At 34.7% G+C, this 17,255-nt stretch overlaps 1 long non-coding RNA gene across 1 annotated transcript; it reads right to left on the reverse strand.

Moving 5' to 3' along the window:
* Positions 1-1,539: 1,539 nt before the first annotated feature.
* Positions 1,540-4,085, reverse strand: LOC123917099. Its single transcript, XR_006812355.1, has 2 exons — positions 4,004-4,085; positions 1,540-2,012 (listed from the first exon to the last, which is right to left on the reverse strand). It is a non-coding gene; the product is annotated as an uncharacterized LOC123917099 (long non-coding RNA).
* Positions 4,086-17,255: the final 13,170 nt, after the last annotated feature.

Consider the following 17,255-nt stretch of genomic DNA (forward strand, 5'->3'; position numbering starts at 1 on the left):
AAACTCGATTCTCAAATGAAAATTTAATTAGTCAACGATCATTTTTAATAGTGAGGTATAAAGTGCTCTACATTTCTCATTCTACACCTGTTATATATATTCTCTCTCTCTCTCTCTCTCACTCTCTCTCTCTCTCTCTCTCTCTATTTCTATATCTCTCCCACGCAATAATTTTCATTTTTTTAATAATATTTTTTTTTTTTTTTTTGAAGGTTGTCTATTTCAATTTTCCTTTTATATTATTTTGAATATTGTGTATATTTTCCTTTCAATTGTTTATGAGATTGATTTAATTTAATTTACTTGAGGATGAAAATACGATATATGTTTAAAGATGTTATAGAGGCATAGTGGGCGGAAAGTACTCCCCTATTCCTTGTTCCCCGTTCAACAAAACTAAGAGATTCTCTCTCCTTCTCCCTCTCTCCCTCACATATCTATCTCTCTAGGGACTTCATCAATAAAAAATAATTGTAAATTTTATACTATTTTTCAAATAAATATTAACATACTTTGATCATTGTACCACAAAGAAACAATCTTCACACGTGAACGTCATATGAATATTTCATCCTAATAGAGAACATCATATCCTTAAAAACATTGCGAATTTTGAATTTATTTCCTCATAATATAAAAAATGAGATGTTTTTGTCCTCTCAAAATCTCCTATTTTTTGTACCTAATGAACATAGTTTTTTCTTTAACATAATTTTTTCTTTAACATAACTTATATATCCAATTAATTTAGTTGTATATATCCAACCATCCAACAAATATGTGGGAAACGAAGTGGGTTAAAGAAGTGTGTTTTTTTATGAGGAAATAAATTGAAAATTCGCAATATTTTTAAGGATATGACGTTCTCTATTATGATGAAATATTCATATGAGGAAGGGGGCTTATAATGGGTTAGATAAGATTAAATTGAATGTCACGTAAACAAACTCTCTAATTGAATGCCAACGAAGTGAGTTAGAGAAGATTTTTTTTTAATTTTTTTAATAATGGGTTAAAGAAGATTCAATTGAATGCCACATAAGCAAGCTCTCAGAAGATTCAATTGAATGTCACATAAGCAAACTCTTTAATTGAATGTCACATAAGAAATTTCTATTGAGAATGCACGAGAGAGCCCTGTGGGAATCTCCTAATGTATATAATAGAGATAGAGAATGAAATTTTTCAATCAATGACATGTAAAGATGAATTTAAATTATGAACTTTTTGTGATGCCTACCATACTCCGTCAATTTTAAACAATACATTCGCCTTTTATTTCAATTGTGCAAACTTTTAAAATTCAAATCAGGTTAATTTGATTTTATTTTGGTTAATTTATATAAAAAAACAGGTTAAAAGATTTTTTGTTTGAGTATTTTTAATTTGATTTTATTTTTTTGAATTTATATAATTTATTAGTTAAATATATTTAACAAAACAAAAATAGACACTCATATTAATATAAGCATATAAGCTCACTCATATTTTAAATTTGATTACTAAACACATAATTAGTCTTCATGCAAATAAGCTATATATCAGGCAAAAGTGAATTCTAAAGCATATATATTAGAACAAAAGTTTTACGGTTAAAAGAAATCATATGTTACAATACAAAGATGCTATATGTCGCGAAACATATGCACACGACAATTTCACGAACTTTAATTTTTATACTTCTTTCCTAAATGTGAAAAATAGAACAACCATATAGAACAATCATTACTTTGTATCTTTGTAACACATAAAAATCCTCATTCCAAGCACTTTGAACCAAGTATCACTACTGCCCAGCTGATATGCTAATATGTGAAGTAAAATCATCATCTGAAGTTTTCATAGGTTTTCGACCAAAATACACAATTCTTCTAGATTGACCTTCCTCACCTTTTTTCAATTTTAATCAATTTTTTTCACATCCCTCATGCTTAATTAGTACTTAGGCTCTGATTAGTTGAACCTTGTGGTTTCTCTCTTCGAATGGTAGTTAATAAGAGATTCATGTTCCACTTTGGTTAACAATTAGAAAAAGAAAAAAAATTAGAGGTGTGAAAACATACACACTTGATATTGGAGCTTAGATGAAGCGGTTGTTAGTCCACTTTTGTCAGTAGCCATGGAAGATGCGGTCGGTGGTGAAGAAAAAATTTGAGTTAAAATTGTTGGGAAAAACCGGCATGGAGAAAATAAAAGAACGCAATCAACAACACAAGAATATAACGTGGAAACTCCAAAACCGGAGAAAAAACCACGGCTGTTGTCAAAACCGACAACCAGAAAATAAACACTATGTGAAAATTGTTACAACACATAGACTACCTTCAACCTTCCCTTGGCCCCCAATACACCCACACTCTCCAAAGAAAATACCTAACTACATCTCTCAACCCTCTAATACAAGAGTACAAGAGAAAAACAAAAAAGTCAGATATAAGCTTAAAGTGCTACTGACTGGTGCAATTATAAACAAAGAACTTAGGTCCATTATATAGCTTTGATTTCCTCCTTGCTTCACAATTCTAAGCGATGTGGGACTTTCAATAGCTATTTTTAACCTCCTTCTTCTTCTTCATTAGCAATGTGGGACTTACATTGCAATCAATCCCAACAATCTCTACCTTGATTGTAATGGTCTTCAATCTTCATTGTCTACACCGACAATCATAATTCTCATTGTCTATACCGACAAATTAAATTATCATACTCCACCATAAAGAGTATACCACTTGGAACTAAACCATCCCAAGAATTTTATTCACTTGGAACTAAACCATCCCAAGATTTTTCTTCACTTGGAACCAAGTCATCACAAGAATTTCATCTCGAAACCTCGCTGACAATTTATGGTGCAACTTCCATGTTGGCTTTCTCTGGAAGTTCATCAACCATCGAGATAACCGCGCACCTTGCATCAATGCCAACCAATGCCCGCACGCTATCATCTCACACCTTGCATCCATGTCAACCGATGCCCATGTGTCACTTGAACAACTTCAAACATCTGTGAAACCACCTTCAGGCCGACTCCAACAATTTCAGTTTAGTTACATTACCTAGTAAACCTTGTTTCACTAGTCCAACTAAACTCATGTCACTAACAAGCACCCACCCGAAGATCCACAACTTAACCAAAACATGAGAATCACCACTAGTAACAGATGCATAACCAATAATAGTGTAACTATCTAACAAGTATCTACCTACTATCTATGCATCAAAGTTCAAGAAAATACCTCGCATTGTGTTAAAAGAAACTCACCCATACCTTGAACCTTACAAGCTTTCCGTCACCAAGATGAACAACTCCACCTTCAACTAGCTCTATGGATTCAAAAGTATTTCTTCTTCAAACACATGTGATAGGAGCTTCCAAAGTCCATGACTCAACACTCCATCGATTCCCAACTTCCACTAGCGCCTCCGCATCCTCAAAATAAGTTGTTGTTTCAGACGTAACCCGAGTATTCTTAGCACCGCCTCTCCAGACTGATGTTGAGTATTATTACCACCGCATCTCCAGGCTGACCTTGTGTAACCCTAATTGCATCAACACATCCTTGACTTGATTTTCTATAAGCCAAACATCAATTTCTCTAGCCTAAACTTCACAGCGGAACTCCCTCCTCCTGAATCAAACCAAGAGCTCTGATACCAGTTGTTGGGAAAAACCGGCATAGAGAAAATATATGAACGCAATCAACAACACAAGAATATAACGTGGAAACTCCAAAACCGGAGAAAAAACCACGGCTGTTGTCAAAACCGACAACCAGAGAATAAACACTATGTGAAAATTGTTACAACACATAGACTACCCTCAACCTTCCCTTGGCCCCCAATAAAAATAACTACAAATATCATAGATAAATGCAAATCTGATATAAACATAAAATTGTTTTGAATGAAATCAGTTTTTGAACAATATAAAATATTTCAACAATAATTTAAATACCATATGAATAAAAAAACACATAGAAAATTATGTTCTATAAACATTCACCTTAGCCAACAAAATTATTTGTTGTTGGTACCTCCGCATCCATCTTGAAACACGATTATAAAGAATGAATTTAATAATTGTGATGTGCAAGGAATGAGTTATGTATATATAATAGATCATAACTTTATATAAGCTCATATCCATATATATGGTGGCTTCTAGGGTGAGGGCTCAATTAAGTCCCTCACCGGTGAGGCATGAAAAAAATACCATCAGATTAAATCAATGGTTTAGATTTATTTTAAATAAAAATGAGAATATCTGCATATCTTCACACACAATTTTTTTCCCTATTTCTTCCTCTCTATTCTAATTTCTAACCTACCCTTTTCTCTTCCCCATATGATTCCTCTCCAAAATTTACATGAAGATGCAGAGATCTACTTGTACTGCTAACCCCAAACAAAACAGAAAAGAAACATAAGCTTTATTCAATTTCACCATGACGTGTTTGTTTTTGCCGCCAATTAGCGTCACAAGTTTGTGTTGTGCAGAAACACGTGTTTCCTTACTTTGATTGCTTAATCCAATTTATCAATTCACTCATCCACTCCAAAATATAATCAAATAATTAACCTCCTTTTCTAACTTCTTTAGTTTTGAAGAGAGAAAAAAACAAAAAACAAAAAAAAAAAAAACTCAAATTCTTCATCAATATGTCGTATACATGTATGTCCCTCTGCTTTCGCTTTCACTAAAATCCAACCACCGCAAAATAATATACTAATCACCGTCGTCACGATTTTTTTTATTTTCAGAGTCATCTTTGCACAAAATTTTGGTCGAAAGACAGAAATGGAGAAGAAACAGAGAAAATATTGTGTGCGAAAAATGTAGATGTTCTCATTTTTATTTGCAACAAATCTAGACCAATGATTTAATCTAATGGTATTTTTTTCATGCCTCACCGGTGAGGGACTTAATTGATCCCTCACCTTAGAATCCACCCATATATATATATCCGATTAATTTAGTTTTTTTTTTGTTACAAATTAATTTGTATATATCTAACAATCAATACAAAAATAAGTGAGTTACGAATATTTTTTTTTTTCTTTTGATACGATGATTTTTTTAAAAATATTTTTTTGAGAAGATTTTTTTTATTTTAAATAATGAATTAGAAAAGATTCAATTGAATGTCACGTAAACAATTTCTCTAATTAAATGACATCTAATCAATTTCTATAAGAATGTATGAGATTTATGTATATAATATAATAGAGATATTGAAAAAAAAATACACAATATAATTTTACGTCGACATATAATGAACATCTTGCATTTAGCCAAATTATATAGATATTTTAAAAATTGTTGTATTATATAACATATTAGAATAACTGTATCATATCCTGTCTCAATCCAGTGTTTGGTGACAAAACATGATATGATAAGTTAATCCTAAAACTTATTCTATCTAGTTAAAAAATAACAATTCTTTTACAAGGGTAATTTTATCATTTAAATATGTTATACATGTCAAATAACCGATTATCCCAAAACCTTAAGGTTTTAGGATAGAGTCATATCAATGGTTTTATATTATTTCTAACAATACATGTTATCATATTATTATGAGGAAATATGTATTAAAAACATTATATAATAATTATCATGTTTGCTATCCTGTGTGCACCAAACACATGATAGGATAACTGAGGATAATTGTTATCATGCTGATATCATATCATATCCTATCATGTTTTATATCATATCCTGTCACTATCCTATCCATTAAATTTTATATCCAATAAATATTTTTAATAATAATAATAATAATAATAATAATAATAATAATAATAATGGTAGAAGGAGAATCTTTCCTTTATACGTAACGTAACGTCTAGGCCAGGTGAATGACTTTCCCTACACAAGACTGGTTAAATCGGTCATTTGTTGAATGTAACAAAAAAACAACCAGTCATTTGTTGTTAGTTATTGTATTCGTTTAGAAGTCCAATTCTGCGATAACGATAACACTTAATAGTTAATATTGACACATAACAACCAACGAACCAAAAGGCGGTGTTATAAGTATTATTAAGCTTGCGTCAAAAAAAAAAAAAAAGTATTATTAAGCTTGATAGATCGATCTCCCACCGTGCACAAGTATTATTTATCATTAGATTGTGAGGTTTTAAGTATCTTATGATGCATGCATGCATGCATCATCAACACCTTATACTATTATCTTCCTCTCTTTTTGTTTGTTGTCTCTGTCAAAGCAAGATTCACACACAACCACCATATTCTACTCCAATGTTTTATTATTGTTATTAATTTGAAATATTTAATAAGATGATCCAACAGGATATATTTAAAAACGTTTTCATAATATAATAATAATATAATATAATATCTTTTATATTATAAGCTTGTATACACAAGCAAACTCTAAACCCTAATTTGTTTTCCCTGTTTTCCCTCCATTTTATCTTGCAATTTTTATTAAAAAATAATACAATTTTGTCTTGACTAGGATTCGAACCCACAACCCTTCAATGCAAGCCAATATTTCCAACCATTATGGCAAGTATACCAATTGTGATTAAAATTATGTGCAATAATTGATAAGCACCATCAATTTTAAAAGTATATCATATCAAAATTATTGTTGACTATATTATTCATCACGAAATATTTTTATATCTTTCCTGATCAATGATTTTTTTTTCTACCGGATCATAAATTTAGAGAATAATTATCATGTGAGATTTGGAAAGTTATTATCAAACTCAATTCTACTAAATCAATTTTTTTTGCAATACAACCAAACACAACCATAGTCATGTCACTAATCACATTCATTATTTTGTTTTTAATATTGCAGATTTAATATTAACCGATGATCAATTGATATAATATGCACTAGCAGACCAATTGTGATTTAAATTATGTCCACAAAGTGTTAAGCTTCATCAACTTTCATATGAAAGATTTCATACGACAATTAAGCACCATCAATTTTCATTGCACAATTTAAACAATTAAAAACCGATAATCTCTTATATTATAAGCTTGCTAACATAAGCTAACCCTAAACCAAATTTTTTTCCCCTCATTTTCTCTTTCTTTTTATTGCAGCTTTATATTAAAAATATACAGATTTGTCATCGAACCTGCATCTCTTACTTACAATAAAACATTTCAACCGCTAAACACATGTGCTTCAATTATGAAAGAATTTAGGAATCCTAATATGTTAACCCTGTTTTTCAATAAATTTGAACGGCGAAATTAATCACAATTTTTATTTATTTATGGGTGTCTACTTAAGTTTATGTTCTTGATTACATCTTTAATTTTTTTTTTTAACCTTTAATTATCATTAATTTTTTAACCTTTAGTTATCAGCAATTTTTTTTAATAAGTAAACAAAACGATGGGGTTCAAAAATTATTTAAAAAATATATAAAATATAAAATAAGCACATAAACAAATATAGAATAATTAGTCCATGAAATTCCCTATACTACTCTTATTGAAAATGCTCTTAGAATTTTTGTATTTTATTTTTTATTGTTACATATTACACCTAATTAGACTCATGCACCGCATGGGTCAAAGTTCTAGTTAATAGTAAACGTCAATTATCATCTCCAAGCTTCTAGGCTTATGCTGTTGCAGTTTCGGTTGTTGGAATTAAATTAAATGGCTTCATTACAATTGCAGAAAATAAGTGGTTTATGATCAAACACGTACGGCCTCAGTGAAATTAAATTATATACTGATGCATAGAAAAATAAGTGGTTTATGATCAAACACGTACGGCCTCAGTACAAAATCAGTGTTCCACACTACCAATGAAAGAGTACAAAAAGGATTGTTCTACTTTTTGGTAAGTAACACTTTTATAACTCTTTTTCTTTTTTAGCAACACTTTTATAACTCTTGTTGTTAAGAGAAAGTATCTTTTTATGAATTATTATAAACTTCATAACTTGAGAAAATGTATTAAATACATTAATTAAAGATATAATTTTCTTTCAATTTATTCTTATAGCTGAAGGGAAAGGTTAAAGGTCTGACAGATGAATGTAGGGTTCTATTCAAGATTATTCTATCAGCTATCAGTCCAAGAGTTGGTGGTACTGATACTATCTCCTGGCCCCATCGCCATCTGATATACTTTCTTCTAACTGAAAGGAAAGTCAATCTGGGAAAATACTTCTTTGAGAGGATATGTGAAGTCATCTTCTTAAGCAAGTCTCAGAGGAAAACAACCATTGTTTATCCTAGACTGCTTTCAGATCTTCTCTTCCAAGGTCACATCATTCAGAATCTGAAGAAGTTCTATCCAGAACTTGTGGCTCAGAAGCTCTCTCCAGAAGTTCTGAATGCAAGCTTTCTGACAAAGATGCATCTCATTAACACCAAGCTGGTTCAACCTGAACAAGAATTCTCAGTACGTCTTGAAGATCGTCTGTATGTGAATGGTTATCCTGTTATTTATGAATTGGATGCTGAGGAAGTCATTCAAGATTATCTGAAGGTTCTTCAAGATGAAGGTTTTACTGTTGATAGGAGTATGGTTCCAAAGGCTCCAGTAAACATGTATAGACCTAAGAGGAAACTCAAGAGAAAAGCTGATGCTCAGGAGGATCAAGCTAAGCCAGATCTTCTTGCTCAGAAGAAGGTTAAAGTTGAGCAAGCTTTTGCTGAGGAAAGAACCAAGATGAAGCATGAAGCTGCTACTGACAAAACTGTTGAAGCATCGTCCAAAAAGCCTATTGATCTTGATGCTGAGGAAAGTGATTCAGATGAGACTCAGTCTGATGATGAGACTCAGTCTGATGAAGAGACTCAATCTGATGAAGAAACTCTGGGTGCCAGGCTGCGAAAGAAACAAGCTCCTAGTTCTAAAGGTAAGAATCCTAAGTATGTTTTTAATGAAGCTGAAATAGGAGTAGGTTACACTGAACCTCTTAACACTATACTGCCTGAAACTGAAACCATTAACATTCCCTCTGACAATTCAGAAGAACATGATTGTTCCACTGATGAATTAATCAGACAAGGTAAAGAAAATCTTGAAAAATTTACCTCTTCTGATAACATTCAGCAGAAGGACAAACATATTTCTTCTGAAAATCCTCTCTCTGAACTTGAAAAACATCTTAGCCCAGACCCTCTAAATAATCAACCTTTCACTCATGAAACAAACAAACCTTCATCCCCTCCTAAACCAAAATCACCTCAACCTCAACCACAAATAGAAATATCTCCTCAACCATCTACTGAACCTCAACCAACCTCACCTATCAAACAAACTTCCCCCAGCAAATCTCCTGAACCAACTCCTGAACCAACCTCTGAACACATAGCATCTGACCGTAACCCTGACTCAGGTGCTGAACATGTTTCTCCTGAACGTGTTCACACTTGTGCCCCTAGACCTTCAGAAGTAGAGATTATTCAAATTGACAACTCTACCCCTACATCACCCTAACACTCCACAATTCCACATATCTCACCCTCACCTTCTGACCTATTTGGTAACCTCTCCAATCAGCTTTATGATGATCTACTTAGGTTGTCAAATATTAAGAACAGGTTCTTGGCTTGTCCCTCTGATGTGGATGTTGAAGTATCACTTCTCAAGGCCAAAATCTGTAATGCTCTGGATGCAGTTGGTGATGATATCAAGTCTGTTATTGGTAAACGGGATATGGAGGTTGTTCATCTGATGAAGGAAGGTTTAGCACGGGCTAGTTTGAAGAGGTTAACAATGTACAGTCATGAGGAAAATGAGCGTGCTAAGTTTGCTGTTGTGTCTGCTGCTGTGTTGCGTCTGAATGCTTTCAAGGACTGCTGGGTAGATTCCAAATTGTTTAAGAGTCTAAAAGCTTAGAGGATAGAAACTGAACGTCTGGCTGAAGCTGCTGAGAGGCTTGCTCAAGAAGCTGCTGTGCTGTCCCAAGATGATGTTCTCATGATTGATTATCAAGAGGAAGGTGGACCCTCCTCTGATAAGGGCAAAGCTCCTATGGATACAGATCAGCTGAGGGCTCTTCAGGAAGCATTGAGGCAACAACAAGAAGCTCTTGAGAGGCAAAGATCAGATCATCTGAATCTAGAATCAAAGGTGGACAAGGTTGACTCCAAAGTGGACTCTTTGAACGACAAATTTGACATCCTCTTAGCCTTTCTTCAGAAACCCTAGGATTCTCAGCACATTTATGTTATTTTATTTATGTTTATATTTATCTTCTGAACAATTTTTTAGTTTTCTGGATTTTAACTTGGTTATTTAGAATGTTATTTTTTTTTGCGTGGTTTATCTTTATTTCATTCTATTTTTTTGACAAGAACATAAGAACACAAGCAGAATTTAAAAGAAATTTTTTTATTAATGAGCTGCATATGCTGAGTACATTGGTAAAAAGAAAAGACAACCTAAACCTATTCAGATTGATCCTCAGAAGAAATCTCAGATTTCTCCTCAGCATCATCTGATGACAATTCTATAGGCTCTGGGTTATGCTCTTCTTCTTCGTCTTGTTCTTCTTCCGGAACATAGCCAGCCAAGAATTCAGCATAGTCAGCGTCAATCTCATCTTCCTCAGATTCAGAATCTGACGAGATGATGATGATTTCAGCTTCTTGTGGCTTCTTATCTTCTTTATCTCGTTCCTCTCTTTCGAGTTCTTCCTCCTTCTTCCTGTAACACCCCATTTTTCAAAGCATAAAAAGGGGTATTATTATTTTTTTTTTAAAACCAACACGCTTAAATAAAATGGCGCGCATGAACGCCCGCAGCTATCTCGGCAATTCGTCATTCAATAGAAAATAAATATAACATCAACACATTATATTACAGGGCTTCCTCGAAGCAAAGTGTGTACCTGAATAATTTACATACAGCGGATACATTAAGTTCATCAACCAAAAGACACGAGTTATGAACCGAATATATCACAAGGCCAAAAGGCACTAAACATGTCTGAGTATAATGTATAAGACATACAGTCATCCAAAATACAAACTAGGCCCTAAGCCTACCAAAATGTAGCCTAACAAGCGCTACTCCCTACACTCCGGGATAGTCCACGAAGTCCTCGCCATCCGCATGACCCACAGTCTCGCTAGGCTCTCCGTCATCTAAGGTGGGGGATACCCTTTCATTTATCACATACAAAGCAAGGGTCACCATCTGGAAACAGGAAATACAAATACCAAATACCAAATAGAAAGCGGCTAAACACTTATCATTTTCCTCAACACACGCATAATAAATAAAGTGCGCACATAGCCTAATGCAAACCTCTAATGAATGAGTGTGGCACCCCGTCACAGGATCGCCACGGTAACACCCCGTCACAGGATCGTTACATGCATGATTTCCGGAAAAAGGTGGATTACACCCGGCACAATCACTCAGATCAAATGCCAACTCAATTGGTGGATACTCCGGAGTACAATCACTCAGATCAAATACCGGCTCCGTTAACGGCGGTACAATCACTCATATCAAATACCGTCTCCGTTAAAGGCGGAAGTATCACCCGGTACAATCACTCAGATCAAATACCGACAATGTTTGCATGAGCATACGTCCCTACATATACTAATGCAACAAACATACACATATTCATAACCACATGTCAACACATATATTTCTCACATATACGTAAGACAAATAACATCGAAAACAACCAAGCACACAAGCATGGAACCAAAACAAACATAACCACAAGCATACCCTAATGCTATTGACGGAAATAAAAAGGTGCCCTTACCTCGGCAATGCTTCCAACCAAAAACCACAACGTTTCACACTATCTACCGTTTCGCGTTTCCTGAAAATAACGAGCGGACAATGAATAAGTTTCTCCCAAATTATCTTATCGAAACTAAACCTATCCACAAAGGTCTAGAGGTGTCTAAGACACTTCCTAACACTCTCGGATATTATTTCTGAGTCCTCCCCATAGTGATTAAAAATTCCCGAAGTTAAATACACTATTTTTCACAAAACAACACATTTTCGTTTTCAAAGCATACCATTGCTCTCTATGGTTTTAAACTTCAAAGGACACTTTCATACACTACCAAAACACTTGAAAACAACCTAAAAATTTTACGAAAATATCTCGACAAAATAATCGAGTTTTTCTTGCGTCGCAAGTGTAACACCCAAACCCCTTAACGCGTATTTATTGAATATAAATAAATAAAACACTTAAGAAAATTCAGGCGTCACATGTTATAATACAAAACCACTGCATAATTAAAAATCATGCTAGCACAGCGGAAATTAAAAACGATATTTATCATAGTGCATATCATACAATATCCAAATTGTTCACACAATATCCCTAGGCTCTAGGCCATATCAACAACAAGGATATTATGTTTACAACCAAAAAGTAAAGGATTAGCAAAGTTAAATATGCCATCACGGGCTTAATACAATTCAATTCGAATAACCCGACACGGTAAATACCTAATCAGAGCAATTCTATACAACCCAGTCAAAAAGATATATAAAATATATCTAAGGAGTAGTCTAAGCTAAACTCCTCACCAAAAAGCGCACTACCACAAGCACGAGCAACCTCTAACTCTGATCGGGATCCTCAACCTGAGAATCTGAACCCCCAACGGTCCAGCACATAACACAAAGCATGAGAGTTAGATCACATAATCAAATACAAGTGCAAGTAAAAGGGTACTTAAACACTTCTTCTATAATCATGCATATATCATACATTCATCCATATCCATCAACAATCTACCATTCAATTATAAGTACATAAACACATATAATCGAATACTCACACAATCAATTATCACAATTATCCAAGTATGTGTCACATATCACTTATCACATAAATGTACACATATCCTAATGCATTCTAATGCGTCAACTTCATGCAATGTCACCCTAGACATATCTAATGCATGTGGTACCGTTTCGTCTTTATTAGAGTATCTCACCTCTAATATTCGTCTTTATCGGATAAATATAATCCGATATCCGTCTTTATTGGAATATCCAATATACAACAACAAAATTCATGAATGCATGTATATGTTTTTCATGAATTCACCAACAATTATTTAGCATAAAGCTCGTCATTTACTATGTGGAACACTATCCAACATACGTCATTATTAAGATTAACAAAACCTTAATATTCGTCATTTACAACATCATACATGATTAACAATCGTTATAAGCATCAACAAGCATCAACAAGCATCAATAATCATGTAAGAATAAGACACTGGTTTGAAACTACATGCAAAGGAAGATAGCAGATGAAAAATTGGTGAAATATGCAGTATTTCCGCCTGGGGTGGAAATATTTACGCCTGGGGCGGAAATGTTTACGCCTGGGGCGGAAAAACATCTGAAAGGCTGGCTGCTCACTGCTCTGCCGTTTCAGGCGGAAATTATTGTGCCTGAGGCGGAAAAACTTGCGTTTTCTACACAAAAACGCCCAAAAATCCCATTTTTCATGTTATAAATCCCAAAAGAGTTTGTATTCAAGCATAACAAACATGGATGAACACAAAAGGACAGTCCATTTCTCAGATCTACATCATAAACATCGAAAAAGTAAAGATTGAACACTTTTTCATCAAAACTCTCAAGAACACAAAGTTCTTGAGTTTAATCTGTTATAAAACTCGTTTTTAACCATTATTTTCGTTCATTAACCATGTTAAAAGCATGTTAAACATATTAAGAACCTTAGAAACGATTTCCATCAAGAAAATCCATTCCAAACTAAAACGAAAATGGGGTGGAGGAAGTTCGGGTGAGGAGAAATCGACATTCTCCCCTTCCTCGGGTCACCCACGATTATGGAACCTACTCTCATACCTGGATTCGAAGAAAACTCGATGAATGATCTTGAATCTCTCCCTTTCTTCTTGCCCTAGCTTCCAAGCTTTCCAACTCTCTCAAGAACACAAAACTATGAGAAATGAAATGTTCTCTTCTCCCCCTCATGGCCATATGGCGCCACCTCACACACACACAAGGCCCATTGGGCCTCAAGCCCAATTGGCTTGGCCCAATAACACGTTAACCCACTCTACTCGCTTAATAACTAAAGTATTCGATAAATAACTCAAGTTATTAACTTAATTAAATTTCTACGTTAATAAAATATTTTAACACATAAAAATCAATAATTTGAAAATTGGGTCGTTACAGCAAGTTTCAAGTTTTTCTTTCCAAATACAATCCTATAATCAAACTTTGACCCACCTATGATCATTTTTCACAAAAACAAAGTGGCCCTTCCGCTCAAAATTTTTCGCTTCCGAGGGCATGGTAATATCCCATAATACCCCCGAGTCACTAATCCAAGCCCCAAAAAATTTTCCGGGCAAAGCCTCAAATTACGAAAATTCAATTTTTGGTTCTTTAACACACATACAACACCAAAACCATTTTTTACCCAAAATTTTTTGCATGGTAATTCACCCTAGGCCACAATTGTGCCTCCCTCAAAGCCCTAACCAATTTTGAAACCTCTACCACACTTTTCTGAAATTTCTCATGACCAAAAGTTTTGAAAATGTGAACCACACCCAAATTTTTCCAATGCCAATACATAGCAAGCCTCTAATAGTTCACAAGCCTATGGAAATGATCAACTAATTCATTTTGCGGGTCAAAACAAGGATTTCTAAAAATTTGTTCATAAAGTCCTCAAGAACACACACCAAAAATATTTTTCCTTGTTTCACAAAATCAAAGCCATTTTCTAACATCCATTTCCCTACAATGTTCATAAACAACACCAAAAATAAAAGCACAACACAAGTTTTCAAAGTTATGAGCATTTTAAATCAATTTTTCAAACCCTAACAAAAGATTTCATGAAAGTTTTAATCACCATGGAAACCAACATGTGCCAAGCTTAAACAAGCTTATAAACTACTCCTAAACACTTCCCTAGAACCACAAACACCCAAAACTTATTCTAGAAAATTTCACTCAAGAACAAGTCATGACAAACTCTAAAATTATTCTAGAAATCATGACTTTTAGCTAGACAAAAGCATGGAGAAGGTGAGTTACCTTAAGAGGAGTGATTTCCTTGCAAGTTCCTTGATCCAACAAGACAAATCCAAGCTTGAATGGATGAGAAATGAAAAATCAATGGTGAGGTGAGTGAGAGAGAGAGGTGGGCGGCTTATGAGAGGAAGAGAAGAGGCATTGCAATTTTTTTCTAAGTTAAAAGTCTACCAAACAATCCTATGACAAAGTGATCTTGCTCCATCTTAGCCATTGGATCAAAAGACAAAACCCTAGGCCAATCCTAGCCATCCATTTTACTTTAACAAATATCTAGACATCCATTTTACTTTAACAAATATCTAGATATTTTCTCTCACGCCCCACAGCTCTCGCGCGCCGCGACGAGCAAAATTCGTAAAAACAGAAAACTTACGGAACGGAAGTCCGTCTTAAAATAATTCCAAAACTTATCGCCGAATCTTTTTCCGCGACTGTAATTTTCTTCCACACTCTCGAAAATTATTCTCAGGACATATCCTAACTCGCGCAGATATATAAAACTTCCACCCAAAATTTACTGAATTCAGAAACCGTAAAATTTTACGTCGGCGGGTAAAATTTCTACTCGTTTTTCCAAAAGCGAGAATAATCCAAAACTCGTCATTCTGAATTTGCATAAACCTTCTCATACATAAAAGAGGATTACAGCCCAAAAGTCTGTGCCTTTTCAGCGCACGAGCACAAAACAGACTTAAACTCAGCCAAAAATGCCGTTATTCCAACGATACATACAAAACGACTTAAACAAAAACCCTAAAACTTTTATCCAATATTTATTTTCCTTACACAAAATAAACTGTGAAATTACGGGTCTTACATTACTACCCTCCAAAAAGAAGTTTCGTCCTCGAAACTTAAACGTCGTTGAATAACTCCGGATATTGCTCTTTTATTTTGCTTTCAAGTTCCCATGTCGCATCTCCGGTAGCTTCGTTCCAAATTACCTTAACCAATGGTATTTCTTTTGTCCTCAAAAGCTTCATCTTCCTATCCGCAATCTTGATCGGCGGAACCTCAAATGACAAGTTTTCTTTCAAGTGGATATCGTCCGGTTTGATCACATGTGAGGGGTCGGGAGTATATTTTCTCAACTGAGAAACATGGAACACATCATGAATCCGAGATAGTACCGGTGGTAACGCGATACGATAAGCTACCTTTCCTATCCTTTCCGTAATTTGATACGGTCCAATAAACTTCGGAGTTAATTTCTTAGCTTTCAAAACTCTTCCAACACCCGTGGTCGGTGTAACTCTAAGAAATACATGATCACCCGCTTCAAATTCCAAAGGCCTACGATGCTTATCCGCATAACTCTTTTGCCTATCTTGTGTAGCTTTCAATCTTGCCCGGATTTGCTTAACTTTATCTGTTGTTTGTTGCACCATTTCAGGCCCTACAATTATGCTTTCACCATCTTGATACCAACACAAAGGAGTCTGACATCTTCTCCCGTAAAGTGCCTCAAATGGAGCCATTCCGATGCTCGCATGATAACTGTTATAAGTAAATTCCACTAAAGGCAACACATCTTCCCAACTTCCTCGATCATCTAACACACATGCTCTTAACAAATCTTCCAATGATTGATTTGTTCTTTCCGTTTGGCCGTCCGTTTGTGGATGATAAGCCGAACTCATTCTCAATTTAGTTCCCAAAGCATCATGAAGTGTTTTCCAAAAATGTGAAGTAAATTTTGGATCTCGATCCGAAACAATACTAGAAGGTATTCCATGCAATTTCACAATCTCCGCAATATAAATGTCGGTTAACTTCTCCGCGGTGTCGGTAACTTTAACCGCTAAAAAGTGAGCGGATTTTGTCAATCTATCCACTATCACCCAAATTGAATCCTTCCTTTTTCTTGTCTTGGGCAATCCCGTGATAAAGTCCATGGATATACTATCCCACTTCCACTCCGGTATATCCAACGGATGCAACATTCCCGCCGGTTTTTGATGCTCCACCTTCGCTTTTTGACATGTCAAACACGCCGCCACATATTCCGCCACATTTCTTTTCATACCCGGCCACCAAAAATCTTTTCTCAAGTCTTGATACATTTTAGTGGCTCCGGGGTGGATACTCAATTTACTTTTGTGAGCTTCCTCAAGGATTGTGTTCCTCAAATTTTTAGCATCCGGCACACACACCCTTCCATTACATCTCAAAATATTATCCGCCCCCACTTTGAATTCGGTGTTCGTT

Source organism: Trifolium pratense, linkage group LG3, assembly GCF_020283565.1.
Source record: "Trifolium pratense cultivar HEN17-A07 linkage group LG3, ARS_RC_1.1, whole genome shotgun sequence".
NCBI lineage: Eukaryota > Viridiplantae > Streptophyta > Magnoliopsida > Fabales > Fabaceae > Trifolium > Trifolium pratense.